This window comes from Podarcis muralis, chromosome 13, assembly GCF_964188315.1.
Source record: "Podarcis muralis chromosome 13, rPodMur119.hap1.1, whole genome shotgun sequence".
Classification (NCBI taxonomy): Eukaryota; Metazoa; Chordata; class Lepidosauria; order Squamata; family Lacertidae; genus Podarcis; species Podarcis muralis.
The window spans coordinates 8,066,618-8,077,540 of NC_135667.1; positions in this window are offsets into that span (position 1 = coordinate 8,066,618).

Sequence of the window (10,923 nt, forward strand, 5' to 3'; positions counted from 1 at the left end):
CACCCCTGGATAAGTAGGTTTCGTTTCTTGGTCTAAGTTCCATTTCTCTAAATAGGCATCACGGGTCATTGCCAATCAGGAGGGGGATAGGGTGGTTCAAGAATTATATAAGCATCAGCGCAAGAGTGCCCAGGCACATGATTGGCATTGCTGAACCTGCCCTCCCACCCTTATTGTTGGTTCTCGGCCTTGCTTTGGACTTTGTGTGAGTCGTCTGTCTTGGGAATTTTTATCCATTTAGAAAATTAGCACTGGCCACTTGGTTTTTTGCCTACCCCTTTAGCAATTGCCACAACTTTCCAGGTTTGGCAGTTAGGCATTGGCTTAATTTTATGTGTGGAGGGGAGGTGTGGCCATCACCTGCCCCTCAATGATCAAAAGGTATTCCATTAAAGGAATCTGGGGGTCCTGGATCTCGTCCGAATTCCGCTTGATGGGCTGCGGCCATGCCGGAATAACAGGAACCTCACAGTAAGCTTCTGTTGGGCAAAACCCCAATGTTGCTGCCTCAGTGGGTTTACCTACATAGATTCTGTCAACTGGGGTAGTAGTCAGTTATAGTCTTCAGCTAATGCCTATGCCAATACCACTCACATTTAATTTGCAATCAATAAAGTTGTGGCCTTAATGTTACACATCAACCTTAATTCTGTCTCTGTGTGTAGTTATTTCATGGGGGGGCTGGCTGGGGGCCTCAAGACACAAATCAGTGTCAAACTTTGGTAATAGTCTCAAACCCTTTTGTACAGCAAACCTCACTCCCAAAATATTAAGCAGGTCCCTTAGAAAGGAAGGAGGGGTACGAGTGATTCTCCCAGCTAAAACATGCTGTTTTAGCAATTGTTGTTCATACCTATGGTGGACACATGTTCCCAAATATAAATTAATCTGTACATTATTTGATTAAAAGCAGCTTATGTACCAATCTGAATTTAATTGGTGGGAGATCTGCATGAAAAAAATTCAAGAAAGTCACAATTTTGAAGGAAACTGTGTTCTGTTTTGTGTAATGTGTCAGGAAGCAGAAATAATATTTTTTATATTAAAATGCAAATTGAATTGAATTTGATGCCCATCACTAGGTGCTTCCAAATTAATACAGGGCATCAAATGAAACTCAGCAAGGACTATCAACATTAATTTTAAGTACCTATAATGTTACAGTAGGCTCTTGCATCCTAAGCCACTTGTGCTTTACAAATACAAAAATACAACAGGATACACAGCAAAATCCTTCAATTCTTTCTCCTTGTGAGTTGCTCCCTGCTATTCATCTGAGGCCTCAGCATTATGATGTAGCATTTAGGGGCAAAGATGCAGCCCAATAAGCCAGCACTGGAGGACAGGATGGAGAAGATCTCCACCATCACCATGTATTTCCCTTTGGTGCTCAGATAGGTTGGAACAAAGGACAACCAAACACTGCAAAAGAGCAACATGCTGAATGTAATGAACTTGGCTTCATTAAACGTATCTGGTAATTTGCGGGCTAAGAATGCCACAATGAAGCTGGCAATAGCCAAGAGGCCCAAGTAGCCCAGGACAGTGTAAAACATTGCAACGGAGCCTTCATTACATTGCACAATGATTTCCTCTGCTACAGAGTTCATGTCTAAATCAGGGAATGAGGGAGCAGTGGTCAGCCATACAGTACAAACACTTGCTTGGATAACAGTGCAGGAGAGGACAATGGAGTTGCTCAGTTTTTTCCCCACCCACTTCCTCATCTTGGACCCTGGTTTGGTAGCCATGAAAGCTACAACCACTGTGATGGTTTTTGCCAACACACAAGAAACAGCCATTGAGAAGACAATGCCAAAAGTTGGTTGTCGGAGGAGGCAGGTCACTGTGTTAGGTCTTCCAAGAAACAGCAATGTAGAGAGGAAGCAGAGCAGGAGGGAGATGAGCAGCATGTACGTGAGGTCCCGGTTGTTGGCTTTGACTATGGGCGTATCTCTGTGCCAAATAAAAGTTCCCAACACCCAGGCTGAGATCAGGGAAAAGAAAACAGCAATCACGGCTGAACTTATCCCTAAAAGCTCTTGGTATGATAGAAAGGTTATTGTCTTAGGGATGCAGTCACTTCGGTCTTTGCTTGCATGCTCTTGCTCTGGGCATCTGAAACAGTCATCAATATCTGAGAACAAACATGGAAAGAGATAGAATTTTATGATCAAATTCTTGCTAATTGCAAATGAGCTGATATATATATATATATATATATACGCGCCACTCAACATTAAGTCAATTCTATATTGGCTTCTAGTTGCTTAGTTTATCTTGGGTCATAAGATCGTGCTTGATGCAATGGAGCTTACTGCCTAATTTGAATACACATATTAGACTGCCGCTTAATTGAAAGTCCTCTTGAGCAATCCTGGAAGGCATAAACATATTTACACACTATTCTTATTTACCACTTGTAAATTGCCAATCATTTGACCCTTTATAATGGGGAAACGGAGGTAACAAATCACTTACCAATCTGGTTTGAAACCTTCCCTTCTGGACATGGAATACAATCATAGCAGCAAAATTGTTCTCCTTCCTTCGTTTTCTTCTGATAACCAGGCTGGCAGTGTTCATTACACAGAGAAAGGGGAGGCACCTGCTCTTAAACAGGAAAGGATTGCACTGGGAGTTTTTATTTAATTTTAAATTCTGCAAGTGCTAATCATCAAATTAAACAACAACAACAAAATTTGTTTAACAACAGCAGCAAAAATTTTCTCCTTCCTTCCTTTTCTTCCGATATCCTAGGTGGCAGTGCTCATTGCACACAGAAAGGCAAGCCGCTACCTTTACAGAGGAAAGAAATTGTGATGTGTGCTTTTGTTTTTTTGTTTTTGCATCATGAAAGTGCCAATCATCTTTCTTTCCTTTTTTAAAGGCCAATCAATCAGCCCCATAACTTTCTACCCAGCCACACCATTGCTTCTTCTATTGCACTGTTGTTCACATCAACTAGCAGTCTAGTTCATTTGCATTCAAAGCATAGGCAGTTTCACAGACATGCAGCACAACTATGCTATGAAAGGGCAATCGACACATCCAGCTGTGAAGCCACTTCCCTCACTCTCCATCACCAAGAATGTCTAGATTCCATACCTTGTTAAAGCTTGTGTGCCAATCAATTAGATCTTCATTGATCATGAATCCGTTTTCTTCAGGAGCTGTAGGATCTTCCACCCTTCCAACTTTCACACGAAGGAAGGAATCGTTTGGAAACATGATCATGTTCATTATGTCAAATCCACCACTCCTTTCCCCTTTTTCATTAAAGAACACTGTCTCTCCGGCTGAGTTGTTAAAGGAAATGTCTTGAAGATATGAGTGCATCTAGTTGAAAGAGAAGAACATAAAAAGAGACAAGAAACTAATGTAGTTTGTTTTGCAGGAGATATATGTTGCTGGATACACAAATGATTTAATGAACTTCTATATTCCTCCACCAGTAAGAAATGAATTATGTATTCACAAAAATACACCCTTCTTTCTGCTCACTGAAAAATTTAACCAACCCTATGTTATGTGGAATATAAAGAAGTAATAAACCTAGAACAACCATTAGGGGATTATTTTGAGCTAAATATGAATCACACTGAGAGCCAGTGTGGTGTAGTGGTTAAGAGTGGTAGTCTCGTAATCTGGGGAACCGGGTTCGCGTCTTCGCTCCTCCACATGCAGCTGCTGGGTGACCTTGGGCCAGTCACACTTCTTTCAAGTCTTTCAGCCCCACTCACCTCACAGAGTGTTTGTTGTGGGGGAGAAAGGGAAAGGAGAATGTTAGCCGCTTTGAGACTCCTGAAGGGGAGTGAAAGGCGGGATATCAAATCCAAACTCTTCTTCTGAATAAGGGGACAAATGCATAGATATTATGGGATGCCAGTAAGGCAGTTATGAGGGGTTTATTTATCCAGCAAAATACATACAGGAGAAAACTGATAGAACAGAAGAAGAGAGAAATTTTGGACAGCCTAATGAAAAAAAGAAAGAGAACTAATGTGTAAACCAAATAAAGAATCCAAGAAGCAAGCAATTAAAATAGTACAAACACAATATTCAATGATTATTATGAAATAGAGTTGAAGATTAAAAGAATGAAACAAAAATATTTTGAACATGCAAATAAACCAGGGAAATTGTTAGCATGGCAAATGAATAAAAAGGAGTTAAAAAACTCTGTAGATAAAATTAAACTAAATGAAAAAGTTATAGAGAACCCAAAAGAGAGTAGGAAAGTATTTGTTAAATATTACACAGTTTTATATAGAAAGGGGGACAGAGATAGACTAATATTTAAAGGCAAATAACCTACCAAAAATTAAAGAGGAAAATTAGTAATTTTAAATGCCCAGATATCAACTCAAGAAGTACAGTGGTACCTTGGTTTACAACCATAATCCGTTCTGGTGGTCCGTTTGTCAACCAAAACAGGTTATAACCCAAGGTGCGCTTTTGCCAATGGGGCCTCCCAAAAATTTTTGTTCATAATCCCCCAAAAATGGGTTGTAATCCAAAAAAAGTTTGTAAACTGGGACACACAATTCTGGGTTTGATGTGGTTGTAATCCAAAACGTATGCAAACCAGACTGTTTGCAATCAATCAGGCAAAAATAGGAAAATTGCCAGACCAGATTGACTATCAGCAAAATATTACAAAAAAATTAAATAAGCAGCTTTTAGCACCATTAAATGATATAATGAATGAAAGTTTAAGATCAGGAAAAATACCAGAGACACGGGAAGATGCATATATAACATTAATTCCAAAACAAGAGGCATATTTGACCCAAATAAAACATTCCAGACCAATTTTGTTATTAAACAATTATAAACTGTTTGCTAACATAATGGCTGATAGGATAAAAACAATATTAAAAGAATATATACATCATGACCAGGCAGGATTCCTTCCAGGGAGACAAATGAAAGATAATATATTATAGACGTCAGAGAATACCTGGAAGTAAGAAATGAAAAACAAACAGCATTAATGTTTATAGATTCCGAAAAAGCCTTTGATAATGTCTCTTGGGAATTGATGAATAAAATCCTTGAAGAAATGGATTTTGTAGAAAAATTTAGGAAAGGAATTTCTGCAATATATTCAGATTGAAAAGCTAAATTTATTGTGAATCAGGTGGTAACAGATGAATGTAAGATACCGAAGGAAACAATACAGGGATGTCTGTTATCACCTTTACTATTTATTCTGGTCCTAGAAGTCCTGGTGAGGAACATTAGGGCTGACAAAAACATTGGAGGAATCCTGGTAGGGAAAAAAGCTTAAAAATTGAAAGCATATGCTGATGACCTTTTAATTACAGTTGAAGACAATAAGATTTTAGAAAAAATAAAGGAATTTGAGCAAGTTGCAGGCTTCAAACTAAATAAAAATAAGACTCAGCTGTTGGCTAAAAATTTATCAGAATTAGATAAAAAAGAAATTTTCCAGACTATAGAAATAGAGATTTATAAGAAAGTCAAATATTTAGGAATTTGGCTTACAACTAAGAATATCAACCTTTATAAAGACAATTATGAAAAGTGTTGGAATGAAATAAAAAGAAATGTAAAAAATATGGGGCAGAATGAATTTATCATTATTAGGAAGAATTGCAGCTTAATAGCTGCAATTAGATGAATAGATGAAATAGATGAACACATTGCCAAAAATGTTGTTTTTGTTCCAGTCAATACCAGTAATAAGTAACATAGCATGCTTTAAAAAATGGCAAAAGGATATCTCAAAATGTATATGGAAAGGGAAGAAACCAAAGATAAAACATAAAATACTTACAGATATTAAAGACAGGGGAGGTTTCTCCCTTCCAGACTTCAAATTATATTATGAAGCTGCTTATGTTACTTGAATCTGGGATTGGATTAAATTAGAAAACACAGATTTGTTAGATTTGGAAGGACACAATAACAAATTTGGATGGTATGTGTATCTGTGGTATAATAAAGGGAAAGTACATAAAGCATTCCATAATCATATAATTAGGAGATCACTTTTAAAAGCATGGGAAAAACATAAGGACCTTTTAGAACAAAAGAGAAGAAGAAACTTTTTATGTATGCTACAACAGTGGCCAGGATATTGCTAGCCCAAAGATGGAAAAGCGACGAAATACCAACTAAAGAACAATGGCAAGAAAAATTGATGGAATACGCTGAAATGGTGAAGCTAACTGAAAGACAAAGACAATAGAGAATTTTAAAAAGACTGGGAATCATTTATGAGGTACCTACAGAAACAATGCAAAGAAAGTTTGAGTAAACGCTTACAATTAATAAACAAGGAGAATAATATTTGATATAAAGATCTCAATATGTAGATATAATACAGAAACAGGGGAATTAATATGTAAAGAACCAGAAGAGGTAGTTAAGGGAGGTCAAGGGGAGGGGATCTGGGGAATATATTCTTTTGTTATCTGATATGTTGGTATTTTTATGATAAAAAATGTAAAACTCTATAAAAACTATTTTAAAAAGTAAAAAAGAAAAAGGATGATGTATCCACAGAAATACACCCATCTTTCAGCTCACTGAAAAATTCAACCAACCCTAAATACTATTGGGTGTACAGAAGTAATAAACCTAGAACAACCATTCCTACCTACCGGTAATATTGTTTAGATAGTATACAAAAATACAGAAATATAAGATATTTTAATATGGCAGGTGAAAATTGATGAGACAGTAACAGGTAAAATTCTTTTCAGTCTCAGTAACGGGAGGAATGCAGAATCCCAAAGCCATCATGAAATAAGATGCTTAACAGTGGTTACTAATAGATGCTTACTAATAGTAACCACTAATAGTGGTTACTGAAGGATCGATTGAGTCAAACTAATGGGAAGAATACAGTCCACACACAGTACCTGCCAAGGCTGTACTTCTGGAAGTTCGAACCTTTTTCTGCTCACCATTGCTCTGTAGTTGGATCGATATGAGTACATGATATGAAGAGCATGGGCCACAACGTAGACAGCATTATAGATACTGTAGCTGTGGGCAGTCATACGCATTTCGAAGTAAGGCCCAGGAAGGCTCTCCAGAGTCTCTTCCCCAGTGCAGGGTATATTGTATATTAATGAGAAATTGCCATTTGGAAGGTTACATTCAAATGCTTTCTCCCAGAAGCACGTGAGAAATCCATCTCTCAAGCAACTATTAGGTTTTCTACTCTGAAGAAAATGATTGAACCCCTGAGGATCATTTGAGTGACTTGTGAAGCAAATGGCACCGTTGAAATATTGAAGGTCCCAACCCCTTTGAAAGTCTAATAATATGAAATCAATCTCAGATGTCATAATCCACACTTTTCTAATTGATCTAAGTCCGAAACCTTCAGGATCTTGCATGAATATAACAGTTGTCAGCCATGCGATTACCACAGTTTCTCCGTACATTAGAAATGTACTGACTGTATTATCAATGAATGGTGCAGACAATCTCCAGTAAGTCTTATAAAGTTCAGGAATACTATCTGAATGAAATTCTTCTGGGATTCTCTCTATGAAAGCCGAACAAATTTCATTCTGTCTAAGCAAGATTTCCATGTCATGCAAGAAAGATTCTCCACTGACTCCATCGTCTGCAAAGAGCCCAACCCACGTCCATCCAAAATGTTTAAGCAGTCTGATAATCCCTGTGTACTGAAGAGCTGAGTTGGGAACCATGCTGTAAAAGGAGCGGGTAAGACTTGTGAGACCTTTCTCTGGAGGAAATGAGCCATAGATGAGCTGGAAGAAATTAAGAAATATTGTAGAACTAGTTTTGGATTATTTTTTGTGTATATACAACACATACTCTATGAAGAAATCAATTGATCTTATGAGAGTTGAATCCAAGTTATGGTAATATTAAATTTAACATGCAATAGCCTGAAGTACACAAGAATACAAGAGAATATTACAAGACAAATTCAATAGCTGTCAACACAACAAGAAATAACAGTATGAAGATCGCACATAGCTGAAAATAAGTAATGGGTAAAGGAGGAGGGAGGAATAAGGCAGTAATTGGAAAATTGGAGCGGACAAATATGCAATTTAGGAGGTTAAGAACAAGGAATTAAAAGAAGAAGATTAAAGTTAAATAGTAAAATGAGAAAATCTGAGAAGAATTTAGTACAAATAAAAACATGAGAGTTATGTTATTCCTTCTATCTTGGTTTATTTTGGTTGTAAGGTCTTCTGTTGTAAAGGTTTATTTTGGTTGTAAAGTTCTCTGTTGTAAAGATTGTACATAAAATCAATAAAACATTGTGTATATAGGTCTTTTGATACAACAAGAACTCATTGAAGCAATCAATTGATCTTATGAGAGTTAAATCCAAGTTATGCTAATATTATACACTTTCTATGAGTTCTCATCCATCAACCTTTTTAATATTATTATTAAGGAGCAATCCTGTATTGGAATTAAAAAGTACTTAATGGGATTAGGTTTTCTTGGCACGGACACCTGCCTATAACTCTGATTCACTTCAGCAATTTGAATTGTGATTTCCACATGAAGTGCACATCTGCTGGACTAAAATCCATGCCTAATATCTGTCATATCCCTTCCATGTTTTGAAACACAGAATTACTCCTAGAATGGCAAGAGTAAAATTTGTGGGGGGTGGGGATCTCAGAACCACATTGGTAGACCTTACCTGTGGAATCTTGTAGTGGCCTATGATCTCAGACATTTGGAAAGAAGTATCAGAGTCAAATCCTCCAATGATGCTTAGGAGATTTTTTTGGGTGTCACATTTGTAGTTGGGGACAAACTTAGAGGATTTGAAAAGGAGTTCAAGAGTGCTCTGGTAAGTCATCTTTGCATTGTTGTAGCTGTCATAGATATGGAACCCAAGTGTGACGTTAGGCAAGATCCTGGGGTTCTCATTTATCTCTTTCACAGCAAATGCCAAGGCCAGGATGTGCTGATAGAACTTTGTCACGAAACTGAAAGGAGAGTCCATTTATAATATCAGACGAGAACTCTACAATGCATTAAATGTGCATGCAACAAATAGTGGTCATTTCTTCCTCCATCTCATTTAGATTGTAATAAAATTATTTTATTTTATTGTCAGATTTCTCAGGTAATTTAAACCTCCCTCTTCAGCTCAAATATAATTCAGGAAATCTGAGGGCGTACTGGTAGTTTTGAAACATCACTTGTTTCTCCTTTGAGCTTTCCCAGAAAGCAGAAAGCTTTCATTTTCTGTGTCATGCCAAAATGTGTATAATATTGAGTTTTTGTACAAAAGGTATCAGAAATTCTGCAGCAGATGCTGATTAATTCTCATGTGGACTAATAATTAAAATCAAATTGATGTATAAATGTGGGAAACTAATATTAAGACTCAAAAAGGGAGAAACATTGAAAATAAGAATTAGACAGATTTGCCAATGCCTATTATGAACCCAACATGAAGGTCTGTCTTGAGTTTACAAACATGTAAAATTCAGCATATTGCAAAATATTTCCCACCACAACATCTGAGCACTAATATGTATCCAATTTTTTTAAAAAACTCATTTTCATAACTGTTCTTATTTCTTAGACACAGACCCACCCAAATCCAAACTTTTATTAATAACATTTTAAAATCCCTACTCCCTGAATCGTGGCTCCCCTTGTTTGGATTGATTACTCCTGTGCTTTCTGGTGATTCATTGCATTGTTCTTTGTGAACTACACAAGCCAAGAAGATATAGACAGGGAAAGGATGCTTACTATGCCGTGTCAAAGTGCTCTGGTGACGGCTGGTTTTTGAAGAAGAATGTATAGGGAGAGTAGATGATATGTGAAGCAATCCCACCAATGTGAAGGTCACCTGGCTCATACCATTCCTGTGGAACAGGGAGGTAATGAGTCATTGGGCATTTCATAGTGTCTGCTTTGCCCACTATGGGAGGCAACAAAAGCAGCATCAGAAAGAACCACAGTATCTTAGGCTTCATTGTAGATCAGGGTATTGTGCATAGTGCTGGGTCTTGGCAATGCAGCAGCTATTGAAGCTATTGAAGAAGCAAAATTTTGAGAACTGAAGATCTGCAAATGTGTGCCTTGATTAGTAACTGAAATTTCCAACACTCTGATATCAAGTGTGGCTGAGCAGATGGAGAAAAGAGAAAACTGTCTGAAAGCAAACAGACAGAAATTTGGCCCCCTGCCTTTCGCCCCCTACTCCCAAGCTCTCAATTTGGCTAAAGTATATTTATAACCACTTTCAGAATGGCTTCTTGATTTCTTTCTCCTGTCTTCTAGAAAGCATTTGGAGTTTTCAACAGTTGAAGAGATTATAGTCTTCTGGATAATTACAGGGGGAATAATTACTTCTTGAGAGCCAGTTCTTTTGACTGGCACTCTTGGAAGCAAACATGTTGTTTCCCTTCTTGATATCTGACCAAGGCAATTCTCTGTTGTTGTTTTTAGGAGCACAAACAGTGGCAAATTTGTTACAGTAGGGATATGGAGAATGTGGTTGTGCTCATGATCTCTTTGTGGGCTTGCAGGGCCATCTGGTTGGGCACTCCTAGAAAAGAAGGCTAGATGGGATGGTCCTTTGCCTTGATTCTGACCTTGTCCTTATGTCCTTTCTCACTGATGTTTCCAGGGTCCTTTTTCAAGGACAATTACAAAAGTGGGAAGAAGCTGTGTGACCATCCTTGCCCATATTGTTCTGGCCTTAGAGATCCCTGGCACTGTCAATTTTTTCCATGACTCCATCCTCTCGAAGTCCAGGTTCTCTGCTGCTAAACTAGTATTCTACTCATTAAGTCATAGATTGCAGCTCAGAAACAAAGCACTGGGCAGAAGGGGGTGGGAGAGATCACAGTGAGGGGAGATATATACCTGATGCTCCTCAGTTGATTAGATATTGCAGCTCAGTAAGGGGAAAATGTCATTTCT